Source organism: Emys orbicularis, chromosome 23 (assembly GCF_028017835.1).
Source record: "Emys orbicularis isolate rEmyOrb1 chromosome 23, rEmyOrb1.hap1, whole genome shotgun sequence".
Taxonomy (NCBI): Eukaryota; Metazoa; Chordata; order Testudines; family Emydidae; genus Emys; species Emys orbicularis.
In genome coordinates this window covers 1,467,492-1,488,042 of record NC_088705.1, presented here as the reverse complement: position 1 = coordinate 1,488,042, position 20,551 = coordinate 1,467,492, and the positions used below count along the sequence as shown (strand labels likewise).

The following is a 20,551-nucleotide window of genomic DNA, read 5'->3' as shown; positions in this document are numbered from 1 at the left end:
GTAAAAGCTATTACCTCACCCACTGGTCTCTCTAATATACTGGGACCGACAAAGCTACAACACCACTGCATTTCAGTCATTCTTTGGTCTTCCTACCCATAAGGCTGAGAAGCGTAAACAACGTTTCAAATTCCTCAGGCTCCTATAGGAAAAGCAAAAGGTTGGAGCCGACAGAGGCTAACAGGCAAGGTTAATGCAACCCACATCAGGCAATAAACAGGTGCAATTTGTGGGATTACTTGGAATGAAAAAACTGCAGCCACCAGAGGGCGTCACTAGAGTGAAGCAGAGCTAAAAACATGCCAGGCAGGCGGACAGTAAACTGCCTTCTTCCAAGGGACTGCACCTGCCCTCATTCCTGAGAGGGGAAGAGAGGCAGAGGAGCCAGATTGTTCAGTCAAATGATCTGGGCTGAAAACCAGTGCTGCAGCTTGATGTTGGGGGGTCATTTTAATTGCAGATCGAGGTTGAAATCAGGCTTTGTTAATATGAACATTGCAACCACTCAACCACCAGATCCAGCTGGGCTTTCAGCACGTTTCCATCCACGTACCGTAGCCTTTCTTGGTGGCCGGTGTTCAGACTCTGATGCTTCCACCGCACTCCCAGAAGGATATGGTGTCAGGGACCACTCTAAGATTTGGGGCACTAATATAGTATTTTGGGCATGGATGAATTGTGAAAGGGGCAAGAGGAAAGAGAGAGGGCTATAACAGAGACATTGTGATGCACTGAAACCACCAGGAACCTTTTAACTTCAAAGAGGGAGCTTCCCTCCCCCAGAATTCACCATGGGCAGATTCTACCATGCAGCCAGGATCAGGGTTTACTGCACAGAACAGAAAGGGGGTCAGACCAGGGCTCAACTTTGTTTTCATCCACTGAACGAGAGAAGTTGCGGCCAACTCTATCCTCTATGGTCCTAGAAGAAATAGAGCAACCCAATGCAGGAACATTCTCAATAACGTAGGGACTGCTTCTCAGTCTGAGAAACTTCTACATAGCCCAGGATTAGGATTCAACTCCTGCATGTGAAAGTCCCACTGCTTCTTAGTTACAAAAGGAGTGTATTTCACCTACAATGGCAGAGGAGCCCAGGTTGCTCTTACAGTGAGAACTTAATGTTTCCTTTCAAGCAAACCACACTATAGGCACAGATTGCACAAGATTTTTGAGCCAAATCTGAATGCCACAGAATAAATAGCAGTCTGAAGACTATTGCACAGCAGACTAGGTCGAGCCTTTAAAAGCAACAGCTCTCAGATCCAAATGGTTGCATATAACTTAGTCCTAGATGTTATCTTGCCTAGAGCATCAGATCTTAGATTCACTGTCCAGCCTCCCACGCTAAGGCCCTCTGCTGTGAAGGGAATGGCGCAGACACTCAGAGGAGTCCTGGCTCCTCTCCCCCACGGGAGTTTGTAAATGCAGCGAGCACATGCGGGATGGAATAGAGAGATCAATCAGTGATAAATCAAACCACTACCCATCACTAAATCCATGCAAGTGGAAAGCACAGAGCTCTATGTTAGGGGAAAAGCAGAGTCCAACGTAATCAGAAAGCAAGAGGCAGAATGGGGAAAGAAACCAAGCTTGCCATGCCATTTCTAGACAGAACATTGACTACAACACTCAGCATCCTCTAGGGCTTGGGCCACTTCACACCACAGTGCAACACTGAACACCATCTTCACGGTGTGAATGGGAATGTCAGCAACACTAGTGACCCTAGTGTATTTTAACTACAGCTCTTCAGAAATTCAAAGGCTGTTCAATTAAGCTTCACTGGGCTCATTTGGAAAAAAAGCATATGAACTCCTAGCCATTTATTTGCCTGCTTTATTTGAATGAAAAATATTGCAGAAAGCAGATCAATATGCTACAGCCAGATTGAATTCAATGGTTTTGAGTGTGAAAGTAAAGCAGGAAGATGGCAGAGGGGTGAGAGACATGAGACTAGAACAAAGTCAGCCTATCTGAGTTTTCCTCCTAGGACATTTTTAAGCACCTCCAAAGGGCAAGTTCAGAGAGTTGCTGTGAAACCAACTGTAAAGAAAGGGAACTTGCCAGCAAGAATTTCCAGGTGATCACAGCACCGGCAGAACCACACTTTTCAATATAGCTTCAACATGCATCCTGTTATTTGTATTGTTAACCATTAATGCAGCATCAGAGCTTTGCCCAGCATTTTCCAGTGATTGCCAGAGAGGGTCACTGCCCCAAGGAGCTCTCTTTCTAAAGAAGATAAGCATAGAACACAGCAGTGATAGATACAGGGAGAAGGTAAGAAGCTTAAAATATACGCCAGTTATTAGTATTACAATAGCGGTAAGAGGCCCTGCTGTGCGGGGCACTGCACAAGCGGAGAGTGGGACAGCCGCTGCCCTGAAGACGTTACCATCGAAGCAGACAAGAGAAAGGAAGGATTATCATCACTCTTTACAGAGGTGGAACTGAGGTAAGCAAATCTGATCTGCTCACAACTTTGAAGCAGAGACTGAGCTAGGAGGAGGAGAAGACAGTCCAGGAGGGGAGGTCAGTGATGAAGAGCATGGGGGGAGCGAGGGTCTTTCCAGGCATAGGGAGCATCATGACCTAAAAGTATGAAGAAGGGGCAGCAGCTGAGGTAGGCAGTGACAGGGAAGAGGTAAGGGCAGAGGGATTAGAGAGAAGGCTGAAGCCTCAGGATACATTTAGTACAACAAGCACAGTCCCAAGCTACAGGAGTTCACTTTCCTTCCCCCTTTCCAATCTCCGGGTTGTGTATTTAGATCAGATACTGTCCCATCCCAGAGGTGGGCACACTCAGTCTCTCAGCAGAGTTCCAGTGAGATCCACTGTCTGTAGGATTGCTCTTGGTAATCTAGTCAACTTCTGGAGGAGGTAGCCAGTGTTGGCAAGCTTGTGTGTTGGTCTACAGATAAATACAAACTTGGGTAAGTGACCAGATGGGGACCCGCACACAATATCCATGGGGCATTTTTTGTAAGCCAAAAGTCAGGTAGCTTCCAGGGAACCCATAATGAAGGATGCTCTGAAGTGTAGGACTCCAGAGTACCCACACTGCACTGGCAATGGAAACAGAAGCAACAGTTCACACTTTTCAACACAAAACAAAGCAGTGTCATGCAGTTAATGCAACAGCAGTCATGTGGCACCTAGACATACAGGAAGTTAGCAGCCACAAATAGTATTTCAAGCCGAAACAAACTACACTTGACCAGACTTTATTACCAGGATCTCCTCTGGATTAATTCAAGAAAGGAAAAGGAATTGAATCTAGAGTTTCCATTCCAGAGAATATTCTAGTCATGTAACCAGGAGAATTTTGGGACTCTAAATTAATTTCTGCATACCACAGAAAAGCAGAACTGTTTTCCAACTACACACGTGCATAGCATAGGGGAAAAAAACTCCAGTCAAGCAACAACATATTGGGAATTTGCATTAGCTACCTGAATTATTAACTTTTATCACATAGGGCCTAAATCATAATCATGTTCTCACTTAGTGCATTATTCACCAATAATACAGGGACGAACTGGTTACAGCACTAATTACAAGCTCTATACCAGCACCTCATGTTAGTTCACCTGGATGACAATTGTGCCTAAGGTATACAATCTACATGGTTTAGTTTACCAGATTATCCACAATGTCAGCCAGTCTGCCTTGGAATTTAGAGTTAGTAGTGACTCTACTGTTCACATCACCAGATGTCCATCTTCTACTCTCTCCTTAAATGATGGGATTACAACCCAGCAAACACAGTAAGAATTAATCAGACAAGGATGGAAGCTTTTGATTCTTTGGTCCTGGAAACCATAAAACTGCTGTCCAAATCTTTAAGCTACACACTTCTTTCAGCTAAATTAGACACTTATAGGTCCAGGGACAGAGGAAGTGAAAATCCACTGATTTGGCCAGACTACACTGTAACCTTTTCCGATCTCTGGCTGTAGGGAATATCTAAGCTGCCTTGATGTTATTCGGTTCTTCAGACCAGACCTGAGGAAGAGCTCTGTGTAAGCTCAAAACCTTCTCTCTCTCACCAATAAAAGTCGGTCCAATAAAAGGTATTACCTCACCCACCTTCTCTCTGTGTTATTCTGTCAATTAAGAAAGGAATGATAACTGCACAGCCTAATGAAACTCACCTACCTTCACATGTTCTATTGTCCCCACAATAGCACAAATACAATACTAAAAATTCACGTCTTTACAACCACAAATTGACAGCTCTACCATGATTTCGCATTATATATGTTCTCTCTAGATACTGATCTATTCTCCCATAAATTATGAACCAGGAGGAGTTCACACAGCCAGAGTAATAGTCTGCGGAGGTTTTGGATCTTGGAGGCAGACTGGGAAACATGTGCACCCTCCCAGCTGTTGACTTTTTGAGCAATCTGCTTGCTTTTCCCCATTCTGCCTTTTCTCTTCACATAGCAGACAAAACTAGCACGAAGAACCAGGGGCTCCTTGTAAAGCTGCAAGTGCCAAAGAGAATTATCTGTGCAAGGAATCTCCAGGCACAAGATAGAAAGGGACCAGGCACCGAGACTAGAGGGAAGGGGTGAGCAACCAGAGTCCAGGACAGACTCCCCACAGAAGGGAAGACTTTCTGCAGACTTCACTCCCCTGATCCCAGCCCCCAGCTACCCTCCTTTCTGCTGAGGGGAAGGGGAAGGGAAAGGAGGGTGAGGACTAGCTGCTGTTTATAGGGACACTCAGGAAATGCAATTTACAATGACAACAACTATTTATAAACATGCTGGAAACACTATTTATATGCAGATGGCAGAAACTCTTTATTCATCACATCCCCATCTCCTCACCCCCCAACTGTTTCCCTCTCTTCAAGGCACCTGTTTTGGCAAAGGACCCTCCTAGGGAGGCTAGGAGGAACCATGTGGGGCACAGGGAACTTGAAGATGTTCCTGTCAGTGCCCAGTTCATGGCTCAATGACAACCAGATGTCTCCCCCCCCCCCCCCCCATCCATCCAATCCTCCCGCCCACACAGATACTCGCTGTCACATGCCTACCTCCTCCCATGGCCCCTTCCCCACCCAGCCTGCACGCTGCCCCTACTCAGCCACCCCTCCACATTGCCACTGTCCAACCCCCCACTGCCCCATCCACCCTATCAGGCCCCCCCCCCACTGCCCCATCCACCCTGCCAGCCTCCCCCCGCTGCCTCATCCCACACTGCCCCCCCACTGCCCCATCCACCCTACCCGCCCCCCCCCACTGCCCCATCCACCCTGTCCGGCCCCCTCCCACACTGCCCCATCCACCCTGTCCGGCCCCCTCCCACACTGCCCCATCCACCCTGCCCCGCCCCCCACTGCCCCATCCACCCTGCCCCAGGACCCCCCCGCCCCATCCACCCTGCCCGGCCCCATCCACTCTACCCAGCCCCCACACACTGCCCCAGCCCCCTCGCCCAGCCCCCTCATCCACTCTACCCAGCCCCCGCCCACTGCCCCATCCCCAACACACCCCACACAGCTATTGTGCGCCCCTCTGCCCGTGTCTCTGACCCCCCTGCACCCCGGCCGGACTCACCCTCCTCGGCGGCGGCCCCGGGAAGCAGCAGCGGCAGCAGCAGCAGCGGCACGAGGAAGCCGCCTCCGCCCGTCTCCATGGTGCTGCCGACTCCGCGCGGCTCCGGCTGCCGCTGCCGCCTCCCTCATCCCGGCCGCTCCCCCGCCCTCCCTGGGCCCGGCCGCCGAGCCCGCTCCCGTCGGAACCCGCCCCGCCCACCCGGCAGCCGGGCCAATCGGGGCCGGGGGCGGGGGCAGGCGCGGCCACTCGCCGCGAGGGGAGAGCTGAGAGGGAGGGGGCGTGGCGAGGAGCGGCACCGGCCAATCACAGCGACAAGTGCGCTGGAAGGGCGGGGCGAGGATGGGGAGCAGCCACTCACGACGGGGGGCGCGGCAGGGGCAAAGCGTTTGGGGGCGCGGCCGCACACCAGGGAGGGGCGTGGCCAAGGGAGCACAGCAGCCATTCAGAGAAGGGGGCAGAAAGGGGGCGGGGAGAGGAGCGGCGGCTCAGCATGCGGGGGCGGGTGTCCCTGCCAGCCAATTACAAGTGAGGGGGCGGAGCCGAGGGTGGGGCACGCGCGGTCTCGGTTAAGCTTGAATTTGGGGCTTGTCTATGTGCGGGGCCCGCCTCGACGGGGCAGGGGAGCAGGGAGTGCTGGCGGGAGCGGGGCTGGTGTTGGGGGGTTCTGGGATGGGGGAGCTGGAAGTACTGGGGCTTTGGGGGCTCTGGGATTAACAGAGAGTTGAGTGCTGGTGGACTTGGATTGGTTGGGGGGAGCTGGGAGTGCTGGGGGAGGGGGACTGGCCTTGGGGGGAGCTTGGAGGGGTGGGAGAGCTCTGGGATTGGGGGAAGCGGGGAGTGCTGGCGTTGGGGGGTTCTGGAATGTGGGAGCTGGAAGTACTGGGGCTTTGGGGGCTCTGGGATTAACAGAGAGTTGAGTGCTGGTGGACTTGGATTGGTTGGGGGGAGCTGGGGAGGCTCTGGGATCGGGGGGAGCTGGGAGTGTTGGGGGGCTCTGGGATTGGGTTGGGGGAGCTGAGGGCTCAGGGATCTGTCGTGGAATTTGGAGCCTGGGGCTCGGAGTTGCTGGGGGATGTAGCCACTCCATAGGGCTGGGGATTTAGGGGGCTCTAGGCTGCCAGGTTCTGGGCAAGGGAAGCAGCTCACAGGAGCTCAGCGCCAAGTCCACAGCTCTTGCTGTGCCGTTCAGAGTGATACAACTGCAACATCTCTGAAAGATGTGAGCTCCTCCTATTCATGCTGATAAGTTTGTGGTTCTGAAGCCTAATGGCTACATCCCAGGGTCCTAGAAACATAGATGGACAATTGTGCATACAGAACGGGCTTGCAGCTGCCTGCCTAATTCATATGCACAGTTACTTCAGTCCCACACATAAGTGGACACTTAAACAAAGGGCAGAAATATCAGTGGTCCTAAAAATCTAATTACTATGTCAGGGTCATAGTTTGCCCCCAATATCATTGGAAATCTACTGTGGAGGGTACTATATGTCCTTGTAGTCAAAGTGCATCGACCCTAATTAAAAATGTAATTTGGCCCTCTCCACTGAATGAGCTCAGTTCCCTGGTGCAGTTAATGAAAAATTAGTAAATGGGTAATCTGCAAAAAGTGCTGAGTCAGGATTTTATTTTGCAAAATCAAACCCAGAAGCACGGGAGGAGAGTTGAATCTTTTCTCCATTCATCCATAACCCCAGAGTAGCTCCAGTTTTTGTCTATCTTTGGTTTTGAACAATAAACAGAAGCAGGTCTAGAAAATCAAATTAACCAAGAAAAGCTAGGCAATATTTGTTAATAAATAGTAAGTCTCTTAGGTTTCTAATAGTAAACCATAAAGTGAACACTACTCTTGTATCACCCTAGAGTGAGACTCACTAAAATCCCCAGATATCAGACAGAATGTTGATTGGCTTCTCAGCCTGTTACCAGTCAGACTCAGTTCTGCGTGTCATAATAAATTGGATTCATTTGATATGGTTATTGCAGTCATATTAAAATATGCCTTGAGCCCTAGTTACAGAACACTGTATTCCTAATATTATTAATAAATACGCCTAATGAAAGCTGTGTTGTTAGTGCTAGTGTATAAATGCGGAGCTGCTCTTTATGTAACCCTGCTAATAAGCAGTGCAAGTGTTTGAATATTTATTTTAAGTCAGTAGGGCTTCATGCAAGATCTGGGGTCTGACGGTGCACAGCCCATTGCAGGATCAGCACCTAAATGTGCAAAATCTTATGACAAATCCTCATGTTATACTTTCCTTGGTTGAAATCAGTCCTCTTTCAACCCAAACAGTGTTTTTTGAAAATGTATGTATAGCTAAGTTAAGAGGGCAAGATACAGAGACATGCATTTCAAACAGGTGTTTTGGGTTATGGTCAACTTACAATTCCACCAAGACTATGCAAGTAGAAAAGCTCTCTGTGCTGTCTGAATAGACTGGACCAGTGTGGTGCATGTCGGGGCGGTGGGGCACAAAGGAGTAGCCAGGGGGATGTAGTACAGTAGTAGAGCTAGTTTCCCCTATGCTGCCCCTCTAACATGGTGAGTTTAAAGGGGGCTGTGACTAGGATTTTCTTGAAGGGGGACTCGGCTTTCAAAAGTGGGAAACAATGGATTGGTTTCACTCATCCCCCACAAAGACAAAAACATTCAAGGCTATTTTTCCTAGTATTTTTCTATTATAATCACGTCAATCTTTTCACTGTCCCCTGATCCCAAAAGAAAATGCACAAATTTTCTATGAGCACGTTGCAAATTCTCATGGTGACTCTACAGGAAGCAGTAGAGTTTCTGATGATTTGAGTGAGTGCTGGGTCCCTCTCCTGGCTCACTAGCACTGAAGCACACAACCTCAGAGGCCCTGTAGAAACAGTGACCGCATTGCATTGTTTCCTATTAATTTCTTTGCAGTATAATTTGAGATTTGTTTTTCCCCTGGAGGACATTCTAGACTAAATTACAACATATTTCAGGTGAATTGAAATCATGATGTAAAAGCAGGAAAAGACATGTAGATTTGAGTGTAAAGTTTGCTCATGTACTGGGCTTCTCTACTGAAAGGTCACTTCTAACAGTGAGAGTGACCTTTCTAGTGGGTGCTGCTGAAGGAATTTTGAAATGCAACACAAGTATTGCATGGACCTACTGTAGGGCTGTATCGAGCCAGTCCTGGGGCCAGCAAGGAAAGAGTTAACACTCTCTGAGCCAGGGAAAGAGCAGGACTGCATGCACAGTGATTGGGAGGGTAGCAGGGCTCTCAGCTGTGGTGAATTAGAGCCTTCCTCCAGCACATTACAAAAGGGAAGTGCAGCGCTAGCTCTGGTTGTTCCTCGGTGTTCGCTTCTCTTGGGGGAAAGGGCTAGCTCAGAGCGTGTCTTTGGAAGGTCTGTTGCCTTGTTTGTTTATGATTTGAGAACGCTCAATGGAGCTAGAGTGACCAGATGTCCTGATTTTATAGGGACAGTCCTGATTTGTGAGTCTTTTTCTTGTATGGGCTCTTGTATATTACCCCCCACCCCCTGTCCCGATTTTTCACACTTGCTGTCTGGTCACCCTAAGTGGAGTTCACGCACACCAGGGTTACAAGCTGTTTGTTTGCTATTGCTGTGTTTTGTATGAGATTGATGTAACCCTCCCAAGCCCAGGAACCCTTTAATCTGAGACCTGCATAATATAAAGACTAAGGTGTTTATGTCCTTAATTACTCAGCAACATTTACTTACTTCCTTGTGGATTTGTACAGTCAAATGTAACCCCCCTGTCAGCTAGTTTGGGATGCAAATGTTGAGCCCCTGAGTGACGCAGTGTGGCTAGGAGATGCTGCTTCCCGAGCAGCCCTTCACAAAGCAGAGATGTGTAGCTAGATAGTGGGCTGAACTCTGCTGTTCTGACTCCCTGCTGCTTGTAGATAGGAAGCCCATCAACCTTCATCTTCTCTGATTAGATCAGTCCTTTCAAAGCGAGGATTTAAACAGCAAAGAGGCAGTGAGGGACCCAAGCCTGGCTTGGCAGGTGTGTGCGAGGGGAAGTAGTAGGGAGACACCCCACCAGCCACTGTCTCTGGATACAAGAGGCTGAAAGCCGGTGCTGATTCACTACATTGTTCCTCTGTGTCTGAGAGAGACTTGGCTCAGCTGAAGCCCAGATGTGAGGCAGGTGGTGAAGCAGCAGCAGAACTTTGCCTAAACTGGGTTCAGAAAAAAATAAAATGCCCCGTCAAAAGCCGCTGGGGAAAGAGGCAGGTGGGGGTGAGGGACAGCATTCTGTGCCAACAACAATTCACTCAGTGTAAATATTTCTAGAATGTTAGGCACCGAAGCCTAGATCCTGCAATGACTCACACATTGAAGCCTGTTGCCAGTCAGACTCAAAGGTACACATCCTATAGCAAGATGAATTGGATCTGGTAATTGCAGCTACGCGCATGCCTTGTGGTCCAGTTACTGGGCACCCTGTTCCTGAAATGAATGGGACTGCTCATGTGAATAGAGCGAACTCTGTGTGTGCATCTTTGCAGGATTGGGGCCTAAATCCTGAACAGAGTCTATCCAGAGGTTTAAAACAGCAAGTCCATTATTTCTGTAACATGATCAGTAAGACCCTCAGTCTCCAAAACAAATTAAAAACCAAAGCACATTTGCTCCTGAAGGGTGTCGGACGTGTTGCACCCAGTATAAATCCGCCAGCAGCCTGAGGCTCCTGGTCAGCTAACAAGAGTCCACTGCTGTCGTGACCATTCTACTGAAATGAAGGAAACATTTTTCAAGCACAAAGAGGATTAGCCATTAGATTCGAGGAGTATAAATCTCTCTAGTGTTTCCATTTGATTTCCTCACCTGTCAGCTCTAACCTCCATCTCCAAAGCACCAGAGTCCCCTACCAATCCCTCCACTCAGCCTTAAACATTTCTGTTCAGACATGGAGTTGAATGTTAGTTTGACAGATCTGAGGAGGGGGGGTGCTGTAATGTGATACTTCACACACCCGGCTGAGTAATAAATGGCCCTGTAGGATATTTCAGGCCCAAATAGGCAGTTATGGTATCTCCCATCATCCCTCAGCCTCTCTGCAACTATTGTTGCTACCTTTGTTCTATGCTGAGGTTAAGCCACAAGAAAATCATTGCTTGTTTGTTGTTTTTCTTTCCACAGTTTGGGCAGAGCTCTGATGGTGCTTGCAGTTTACCCACTTCAGGCATGCCTAGGTCCTGAACGACAAAGGGCAAAGCAAAAAGTCTTTAAAAAAATCCCAGGTGTGTCTGAAGGTGTGAGGCATTTATCAGGTGATGAAGGGCATGGAGTTCATATTACCAGAGTTCTCCCTCTATCACATTGCTGCTCAGGGAAGCAAAAGACAGCATTTATTTATAACCTTCCTCAAGTGGAAACCAGCAAAAGTGACCCATCACTACAGGAGATTTTTCAAGCCACCCAGGAACAAAGTGATATTTAGTTGTCGTTAAAGACTCATAACTGCATAACAATTTCATGCTATGTTAACTTCTAGGTTTTCTTTCGCATATAAATTTTTAAGGAGTAAAATAGAAAAACCCAGGCACTTGACCTTTAATCGTAGTTATTTGTGTGATCAGTCAAGTGTGGGAAAAAGCTAGTTTGTGCTTGAAAGATGCCCTTTAAAACTAGATTGCTCTAATATGACACATGACTCACATGCTGTAATATATAGGATCTCACTTAGCAGCCTCTGGGGCACAACAGCCTTCCATTTAATATTCATGCACGGGCTCATGCTTCTGGTACAATGAAAGGTATTAATGTCATGTACCAAATCAATACAGACCACTGGGATAGTTTCATTCACAACAAGAAGACCCAGGGGAGCCATATGCATTTATTTCATTTCACAGCCTAACCAGTGGAGTGTATTTCAAATGTGTGGGGAGGTTTTGATGTTCGGGGTATTGTTTTTTCCAGTGACACACACATCGTGCTAATCAAATACAAACTTTTCCATTTGGCTACAACATTATTCCAGGCATCTGTAAAGACTTAATGTTAGAACAGCCAGAGGTGTTTTAATTATGTTTCTGGAGCATCATGGTGTGCTGGGGAATTGAGCTCATGAGTTTTTCTTTGGCCAGATGGAGGAAATAAAGGTGCTGCTGGGCTGATGGGAGCACAGAGATGCTTTTATAAACAGAGACTGTTAGGGTGGGAAAAGCTCTTAGAAAAGAATTCCTGGGTTTTCTGCTCACTCCTGTCATACACACACAGCTCTGCCACCTTCCTGATTTCCACTGCCCAGCACTAGGATAGCCCCAGGTGACAACAATGGAAGAGTTTTGAGTTGTCATTGGTGATCCCTGCTTCAAACTCCAGAACAGCAAAGGACTACCCTGAAACTCAGCAGACATGGGGCTGCAGGACCCGCACCTCTATAATTCCCCGAGATGAGATATTAGCTGCTGTAATTGGAGACAGAAAGATAGTTTTGAAACCGCAGTGAAAATAACCCTCATGACAAAAAAATCGATAGAAACACCAAGGACAAAGGATCAGACTCCGTGCCCATCAATTCCTGAGATAAAGAGCTGGAAGTCTTGGTGGGAGAATGGGCACAGCTGGACCAAGAAACAAAACTTTTTTCTTTTGCTGACAAATGAGGTTTTAGGATAAAGGGTAAGGGAACTGGGAGGACATAGGCTTTGATGTGTGGTGGCAGGAGATGCCCTTGAAGAGAGAGAGAGACTACAGAGAAACTGAAGTCTTGATGTTATGGTAGGTTTGCACCTGCACTTTCCCTTCTGGACTCAAAAGGTTTTGTTTACAAGTGTAAATGAATTAGTCACATGTCGTCTTAGTGCTCTTTTGTGCATGTCACACAATCAACAGACTCCAGCACAGATTTCCCTGTCTCTGCTCCAAAGGGCTGGAATCTGGAAAAGCTGAGGGTGCTGCAAGCAGATCAGATCAGGTCAGGTCAGGTGCATTGGCAGAGCTGTGGGATGGGAGGGCTTGTGCTGAAATAGTAGGGGGCACTGCAGGTCTAGATTCAGGGGGACTCTTAGGACTGTGTGGGCATGGGCCAGGATGGGAGTAGCCAGAGGTGATGCAGATCTGGATTGAAGGGCATCAGCAAAGCTGCCAGGGGACAGGAATAATCTATTAATTGATTTGGCATGAAGTAAATATGTCAACTTGGAATCATGAAAAATTAGGAGGGTTTAAACAATCGGCCCACATACACTGTACCATCTGCAAATCTTCCATTTGAATACACAACCCCAAGGCATGTTCTGAGGGCTCTACCCCTAGGTCTCCAAGAGGGTACAGTACTACCTCGATAAATGCACCCACAGGGGCTGGTGACAATGCCAGCTAATTGCTGGCATTCTTTTCTCACAGTTCAGTGACAGAAGTCATAGCTAAAATCAAAATTAATGTCAAACTAGCTCATAAATCCCATGATAAAGGCAGCAGGGCTCCTGACTGCAGGCTCCAAAAGGAAAATGCTCATAACAAGGATTAACTCTTTGTACCTTTTGTGGTGTTGAACTGGAAATAAAAGCAATCAGCGCAATCCATTTGTTTTTAATGGCCTACTTTGCTGTCAGATGTATGCTCTTCTTGCACTCTTTGGAATCTCTGTAGTATAAATGTTTCACAGCAGCTCTTCAGCTTTTAATGTAATCATAGGAAAGATCCTTGACTAAATAAAGGCAGCTAATCTGGGTAAATGCCTTTAAGCATCTTTACATTTCTTGCTAATGGATTTCTAGGCAGCCCGCAGGGACCCATGTACCAGAAAATAATGTAAAATATAGTGACTGTCTTGTGTTTTTTTGAAGTGCCTCACATTTGTCATAAAATGAGAAAATCCACAGCTGTAGGCAGCGTAAAACCATTATATTCCTATAATGTATATGCCTTTTTATCATTGTCTATATGAAATCCGGATTTTCATTAGGGGGCAGGGATCCACCCAGTGCTCCGTTCCAACTCAATCAGAGACAGATTATCACATGCTATTAATTAGAGCCAGCCAGGTGGGGATCTGGGTTTTGCAATCTGGTGTTAGAATCTAAAGTGCAGGCCCAGGGCACTTAGCACCGCTCAGGAGCCCTGGAGAGAAAGAAAATGACAACCTCCACTCCCTGTATCGTCTGTGTTTTAGGATCAGCACGCTGGCTTGGAGAGAATAATGCTGTTGCTATCATTTATCCTGGCTGGGGAGCCAGCAGAGCCAGTCAGCCAACCACAGCTGGCTCAGGTGAGGGGTCAGTACAAACCATTTCTGTAGCTCGTGAGACCCTGTATCCTTCCGAGCATCTCTATTTGTTTTCCTTCCTCCTTTTCAGACTCACTTAGCAAATCTGGGTAGAAGGATAATCAGTTCAGAGCAATATTAGCACCGAATGGCAGGCCAGCACTAACTCAGGACAGCTGCCTGGTGACCCAGTTCGAACCAGACACAAGTCCAGGACTCAGAAATTCCAGACTGACTTGTATAATAATCATCTTGTTTATTAAGCCTCTGCCTTTCCTTCCCCTCCCTCTCCCCATCTCCTCCATCCCAGCAGGGCTCTCAGGGCTCTGCACACACCATTTAAATATAAGAACAACACACCACATATTCTTTATTTTGTTCCACTAATTCAATGACTTTCACAGCGATTCAGAGTCAAAGGCAAATCCCCATACAGAGAATGGATCCATTTGTTCCGCGCATTGTGAAGGCAAGAGGCCCGTCTGACCTTGTCCTTCTCTCCACGTAAACAAAAGCAGTGCTCCCATCACTCTGCATGCTCTCTGGCCACCTGCCATGAGGTCCATACCTTCCTGCAGAGACTTCATTCATCAGTGTAGCAACCACAGCTAGTCTGGTGCATCCGTCCATACAGTCAGATACCCCGGTGATGGGCACAGTATAAGAATATGAACAAAGTAAAAATTCTGCCCTGGCTTCCATGCTGTGCCACTCAAAGTGGGTGAGAAGGGAAGAGCAGGGGGCCCATGCTCCTGCAGAGGAGGAGAGCCCAGTCTCGAGGATACGCACCCTGACATCAAAAGGTTTTCTTCATCAGTCATGCAGCAATATCTCTTCTTTCCTCCAGATGACATTGGCTGTGATATGCGGTGTTGTTGTAGTTGTGTCGATCCAAGGAGATTAGAGAGACAAGATGGGCGAGGTACTATCTTGTATTGCACCAACTTCTGTTGGTGAGAGAGACAAGCTTGCCAGCTTACGCAGAGCTCTTCCTCGGGTCTGGGAAAGGTACTCAGGGCAGGTCTACACTACAAACGTGCATTGGCAGAGCTGCACCCCCCACAACACACCTTTCTAAATCCATGAGTCTTACGCATGCCTGTCACAACATGTGGTGCACCTCATCCAGGGCACTAAATACCCAGTAACAACAAGGAGGGTGAAACCAGACAATCACTATGCTCTTGAACTCCCTATGAACTCACAGACAGACGATAAAAGAGAAAAACACCCCGTCACCCGTGGGTGAACACATCTCACAAAGCGATCGCTCCATTCCGACCTCTCAGTCCTCATCCTCAAAGGAAACCTGCCCAACGCCTACAAAAGGCAAGCCTGAGTGCTCAAAGTCAGAACTTTGCTAGACACTAACAATCACCGACTGAATAGAGACGCTGGATTTATATCATATTACAACCATCTGTAACCCACTAAACTCCTCACCAACCCTGCTTTTTTTTCTCCTTTCTCCCCTATTATTGGAGAGAGGTTAATGGGCCACTTCACCTTGAATGGTCCCTTCATATATCCATTAGCTCCTTGTGCTGAACAATCCATTCCACCTGGTATTTAGCTGTTCCTTTCTGAGCACATTGCCCAGACCTGAAGAAGAGCTCTGTGTAGCTCTCAAGCTTGTCCCTCTCACCAGCAGAAGTTGGTCCAATAAAAGATATCCCCTCCCCCACCTTGTCTCTCTAATTGGCTGTCATATAAAGATGATGCATGGCAGGACGTCCCAGAGTGAAGCAGCTCCCATAAATGGTCATAGCACAATGTGAACATATGGCTACTTTGGCTGGCGAGGTCCCTGCTACCTGTGCTAAACCCCAGAGGGTCCCCTGCGTGGTCCTGCTGCCCTGAGAGTCGTGCGCTAGGACTTATCCTCCTTGGCATCTGCAGTTTACAGCAGGGCTTCCACAGCCTAACAAATGTTCATAGCAAAATATGTCCCACCCCATTCTAATTGTGATGGATACATTCACAACTCTACGACATGTTCTTCTAAAGCAGCAGAGGGAAGCCAAGCAAGTGCACTGGCAGCTGGGAAAATAGAGACATGGGCCAAGCAAGTTTTCATCAGAAAAATTAGACACAACTGAGGGTCCGACCCAACCATTCCCAAGGCCAGACCCTGATGCACAGCCAGTGTACAGGAGGTTTTTCCTCTGAAGAAAGATCAGTTCTAATGGCCTACAGGTGGAATTTCACAAGGGTAGTTGTTGGCTTTGATGCAGGCTCTGCTACTCACAGCCCTTATGAGCCAGGAAACAATCACACCCATAGCCCACGTCTGGAAGAATGTCGATGTTTCTGGAAGTTGATCTGCTGAGTCTCATCATGAAGTTTCAGGTCTCAAGACCAACCAAAATTTGGGCCACGTTTGCAGAAGGTAACCTAGGCTTGGCAGCCTTCTCCTGAGCCAGGCTGGCTTCTGGTGACCTCGGGCAGACTTCTCATTTCAGGTGGGTCCAGCTGCTCCTGGCAGGGGTTCTGAAGCCAAGTACAGATGACTGTGTGTGTTTATGCACATGGCATGGCGGTGAGCTGTGTATGCAGAGTATCCAACTGTAGACACTTTTCAGAAGCAATGTATCCAGGCCCAGGGCCTTTTTCAGATTTCACCCTCCCAGCAGCTCTAGCAGTGGGGAGGTGTCCCAGGAAGCATCATGGCCTGCTAGATCACCATGGGCGGCAGGTACCATAGGCTGGGGAGTCTGTGCCTCTCCAAAGAGCCAGGTGTGGCCCCGCCCACACTCCACCCCTAGCCCCCCCCACCCCGCTTCCCGCTCTCTGGCTCCAGTCTCCCTGTGCGGTGGTCCCAGTTTGGGCTGGGGCCACGCCGCCCGCCCTCCCGGCACTCAGGGGCTGGGGGTGCTAGCCTGGGGCAGGGGCCGCCGCTGGCAGCCACGGTGGGGGGGGCTCTGGCCTCCGGTGGGGGGAGGGATGCAGAAGGGGCGGGGCTTCAGGCAGAAGGGGCAGGGCAGGGGTCTAGCCTCCCCCAGCTGGTTGTTCACGCGTCGCCCATGGGTTAAACTAACATGCGTTATTGCCCCTGTCACTTTGTGTCTGTGCCTGAGAGTCAGACAGGCAGCCCAGCTCTCCAAGTCACCTCTGTTTCTCTCATCGGCTGCCCTTGAAAGGCAGGCTGGAGAGAGACCGTCTGAGTAACCTCTGGCAGATGGATTGTTCCGCTGCATTAGCAACTGGTCCTGCTGGGCTCTGTCCCATCTGGATGTATTTGTCTCCGGTTACACTGTGGTGAGTTTTAAAGGGGAATGTAGGGAAAAGCAGGAATCACAAAAAGCCCACTTGGGTTGTCCATAAGGAAATACTCACTGCAACTCCTGTTACCTCAAGGGGTGTTTTCTGAGGAGTGGTGAACGCATTGCAGCAGCTTGGACAAAGCTCTGAATCCAGGCACAAACTGGAGTTAATTAAAGCAGGTGCAAAAGAAATAACCATCTCTCCCTTTCTGAATCCCAACTCCACCCCAACACGATGCACTGCTACCATGCGATGGCAAGGGATGTGTCTGGTGCATCATGCAAAGGTCACCCAGACTTCGCTTTGCTGGAGGAGCTCAGAGAGACACCAAATGAGAGTGGGATCAGGACAAGAGGGGTTGTTATTGAGCCAAATACATCTCTGGTGTAACAATCACTAGCCACTTTTGAAAATCTCAGTCAGCCCCTGTGCTCTCGGGACATGTCACCCAGGGACAGGTTTGGGCCTTGAGTTTCCCACAATTCCTGGCTTCAAGGTATCTGAAGGGCGACAGCACTACCGGAGGTGAGTGTCTAGGGCAGCTTGGAGATGGATAAGCAGCCAATTAGCAAAGGGTGGGGGGAGGTTCTGCAGGTAACAGCCATGCTAGAAGAACTGCCATTTTGTCACAAAAGCTGGTGGTAGGCTGTGGCCCCATCTACACTACAACTGTAACCCCGCCAGGGGCCCTGTGGCACCGAGGTTAAAACCTGTGTTTCGTAACTAGGTAAAAAACCTACACAGTCCAAGACTTTCTGGCCAATCCACAATCTCATCTGCAGTGGGGTGTGACTGGCTTCCCTAACTCAGTGACAGCTGGAGTGTGAAAGGGGACTGAAGAGATTTCAGAAATGGGAAAGACCTAGGAGATCACTTAGCCCGTCCCTGTTCCCTAAAGAACAGTCCCGGGGGTGCTGTGTAGACTGCATTTGAACAAACTCACAGATGGATTCGCACCATCTCTATGATGCATGTCTCATACTCTAAGCATCCTTCTGGATAGTAATATTCCTGGTGTTCAGCCTAAAATGGTCCTTTTCTCAACCTCTGGATTTCATAACAGGGAGCTAGTGAGTTAACCAGATAACGAGGTGAAAGGACAATGACGAACTTCTGTGCTGTGAGTCCATTCGGTGCTGACACATGGCTCTCACTCCGCTTCTGCCTGCAGCTCCAGGACACAATCCCACCTGTGACCTCCTGGCAGAGTGACTCACTGAGACAGTTCACCTCGCACAAAGCTCATTGAACGAACATTACGGTCCTGAGACAAACCTCCTGGAGTAGGAGAGAACAAATGGCAGGGGAAAGCCGCAGTGCCCCAGAACCCTGGGGGGAAGGGCAGGGCGACATGGAACAGTACCGTCGCTCTGATACTGATCAGTCAGTTCCTTGCCTGCGTGGGTTAATCCTCAGACCCTACCTTACTGGTTAGGATCCGGTGAGAGACGGTCTCCTGCATTTTTAGTGCCTCTTTTAAATGTTTAAATACACCTTTGCTGAGAAAATTTTGAAAAAGGAAAAATCACCATTTAAACAGCATAGCAAGGGCAAAAACTTGGGGGAGAAAGAGAGACTGTTTCATAGTATCTCAGTTCTTCGCTTAGCACATGCACTGGCTATGTGATGTTGTGGTACGTATAGGGGCATGTAAAGATACTGAGGACACTTGGTGTATTCGCCCCGTGTGTGTGTGAGATCGATAGATAGATTAGATTAGATCCCAGCTGGAATCTTTCTCCTATGGGGCAGTAGATCTCAGAGAGGCAAACGCTCTTGTTCTGCATTTAGACTCTTACATGTTAATATGCAAAACATCCCACTGCTTTGTCTAGAATACAATACATTAACTCATTCTCTTTCCACTTTATCTGACATATGGCCTGTCCCAGCAGCCACATTGCCTGAACGCTGCCCATATTCACAAGAGGGAAATGCTATAATATACGAGTGGCTGTGGCAAAGAGGCAATTTGTCTCCAATGAAGTCTAACGTCCCCTTAAACATCAAAATAAAAGAGGAGCTCTAGATAAAATAACGATCTCAGTGGAGCAGGTCTGTTGACCCCAAGGGCCCGATTCACATTAATCTGACTTTCAGGGGTTCTTCTCCGAATAGCGTCCCGGCCCTCCTGCCTAGGGAAGAAACCACAATGACTAGCCAAATGAAACGTGTGTCTGCACAGCCCCAGCTGCAGGTGGCCATAAGCCTCCAGGACTCATTCCCGGATTCGGGGCTGGCCCCCCGGTGCAGTACTGCTAGCAGTGAGACAGCAAACAGGACTCCATCCAGCCCATCTCTGGAAGCTGCTGCCCATGAGGAATTTAAACCTCCCTCTTTGAAAAGAGCCAGGAGACCCGCAGTGTCCCAGCCACACGTTCCTTGTTGTGGGGTCAGGGTGTGTGATGGTTACAGTGGGGATGGCTAGGTGTGGAGAAGTCCTGGTATGGAAAAGACTGAGAAGCACTGCTCTATGCCAAGCCTCTGCCATACCCTTTGTGTTCCTGCCTCTCCCTTAGCAGCTCATTAAGACAGGCTACTGCCGTGGCTTCACTTCAGCCAATGTACCTCAGCTTCTCACATCCCCGAGAGCTCTGCAGGGAGAGTCCATCACCATGGAGCTTAGCATGCACTGGGGTTCAGCTGCACCACAGCGTGCCTCTCGTGTGGACATGTTCGCACTGGTGCAGTGTGACTTGCACTGGTGCAGCTAACTCCACTGTCAAAACATGTTGCATGAGTGTAAGTCATGCCTACACTCCGGGTTTTCAGCTACAGCACTGGGTGGGGGCTCTGTGTAGACAAGGTCTTAGCTCATTGTGTTCGCTTTCCAACTGAAACTCCCAGGAGCATGCTGGAGAGAGGGACGGGGAGAGACTGGGGAGCAGGTGGGCTTTGCTGAATTTTTTCGCCCCATGTTTAGAGTGGAGGAAAGGCCTGCCTGAGCCAAGGCAGGGTTGTAAGAGGGGAGCTGGCTCACTGGAGAGCTGAGTCGTCTCTGGTGGCGTTTCTCGGGCCTAGTTTCCTTTTCTGTCTGCTCTATTGTTGCTTCTTGCTTTAAACTCGAATCACAAAATCCCTTTAAATGAAAAAGCTCCCTGTCTCCTGAGCTGTCCGCTGTAATTATCTCTTCAAAGGAGGGACTTAGGGATGCCTTAGTGTGGACTGGGCATCTAATTCTGCAGATTTAGTATATAAAATAATTAGACTCTCTGGTCCAGGCCCTGAGGGACTCGGCCCAGCAGGTAACTCGCTGAACGCAGGCAGCGGTCCAGAAATGCAGGTTAGAGTTCAGGTCTGCAGAGCAGTTCAAGGCTGGAGTCACATCTCGCTTAACAAGAGCAGAGGGGCCTGAGATGGGCAATGCAGCAGCCCTTTCTGGGTCACCTGCAGAAATAAACCCTCCTGGGCCCTGCTGGCCCTGGCCATCAGGCAGGGTCCACTGCTGGGGAACACAGAGAGAAAGGGAGGATCAGGATGCCCC

At 48.7% G+C, this 20,551-nt stretch overlaps 1 protein-coding gene across 1 annotated transcript in view; it reads right to left on the bottom strand.

Moving 5' to 3' along the window:
• The window catches only part of EPHA10 (EPH receptor A10), a 103,856-nt gene extending 98,261 nt beyond the window's left edge, over positions 1 to 5,595 (bottom strand). Inside the window, exon 1 of the mRNA XM_065421623.1 lies at positions 5,574 to 5,595. The gene's annotated coding sequence lies outside the window, so the exon portion shown is untranslated. The remainder of the gene's footprint in view (positions 1 to 5,573) is intronic.
• Between the last annotated feature and the right edge of the window lie 14,956 nt (positions 5,596 to 20,551).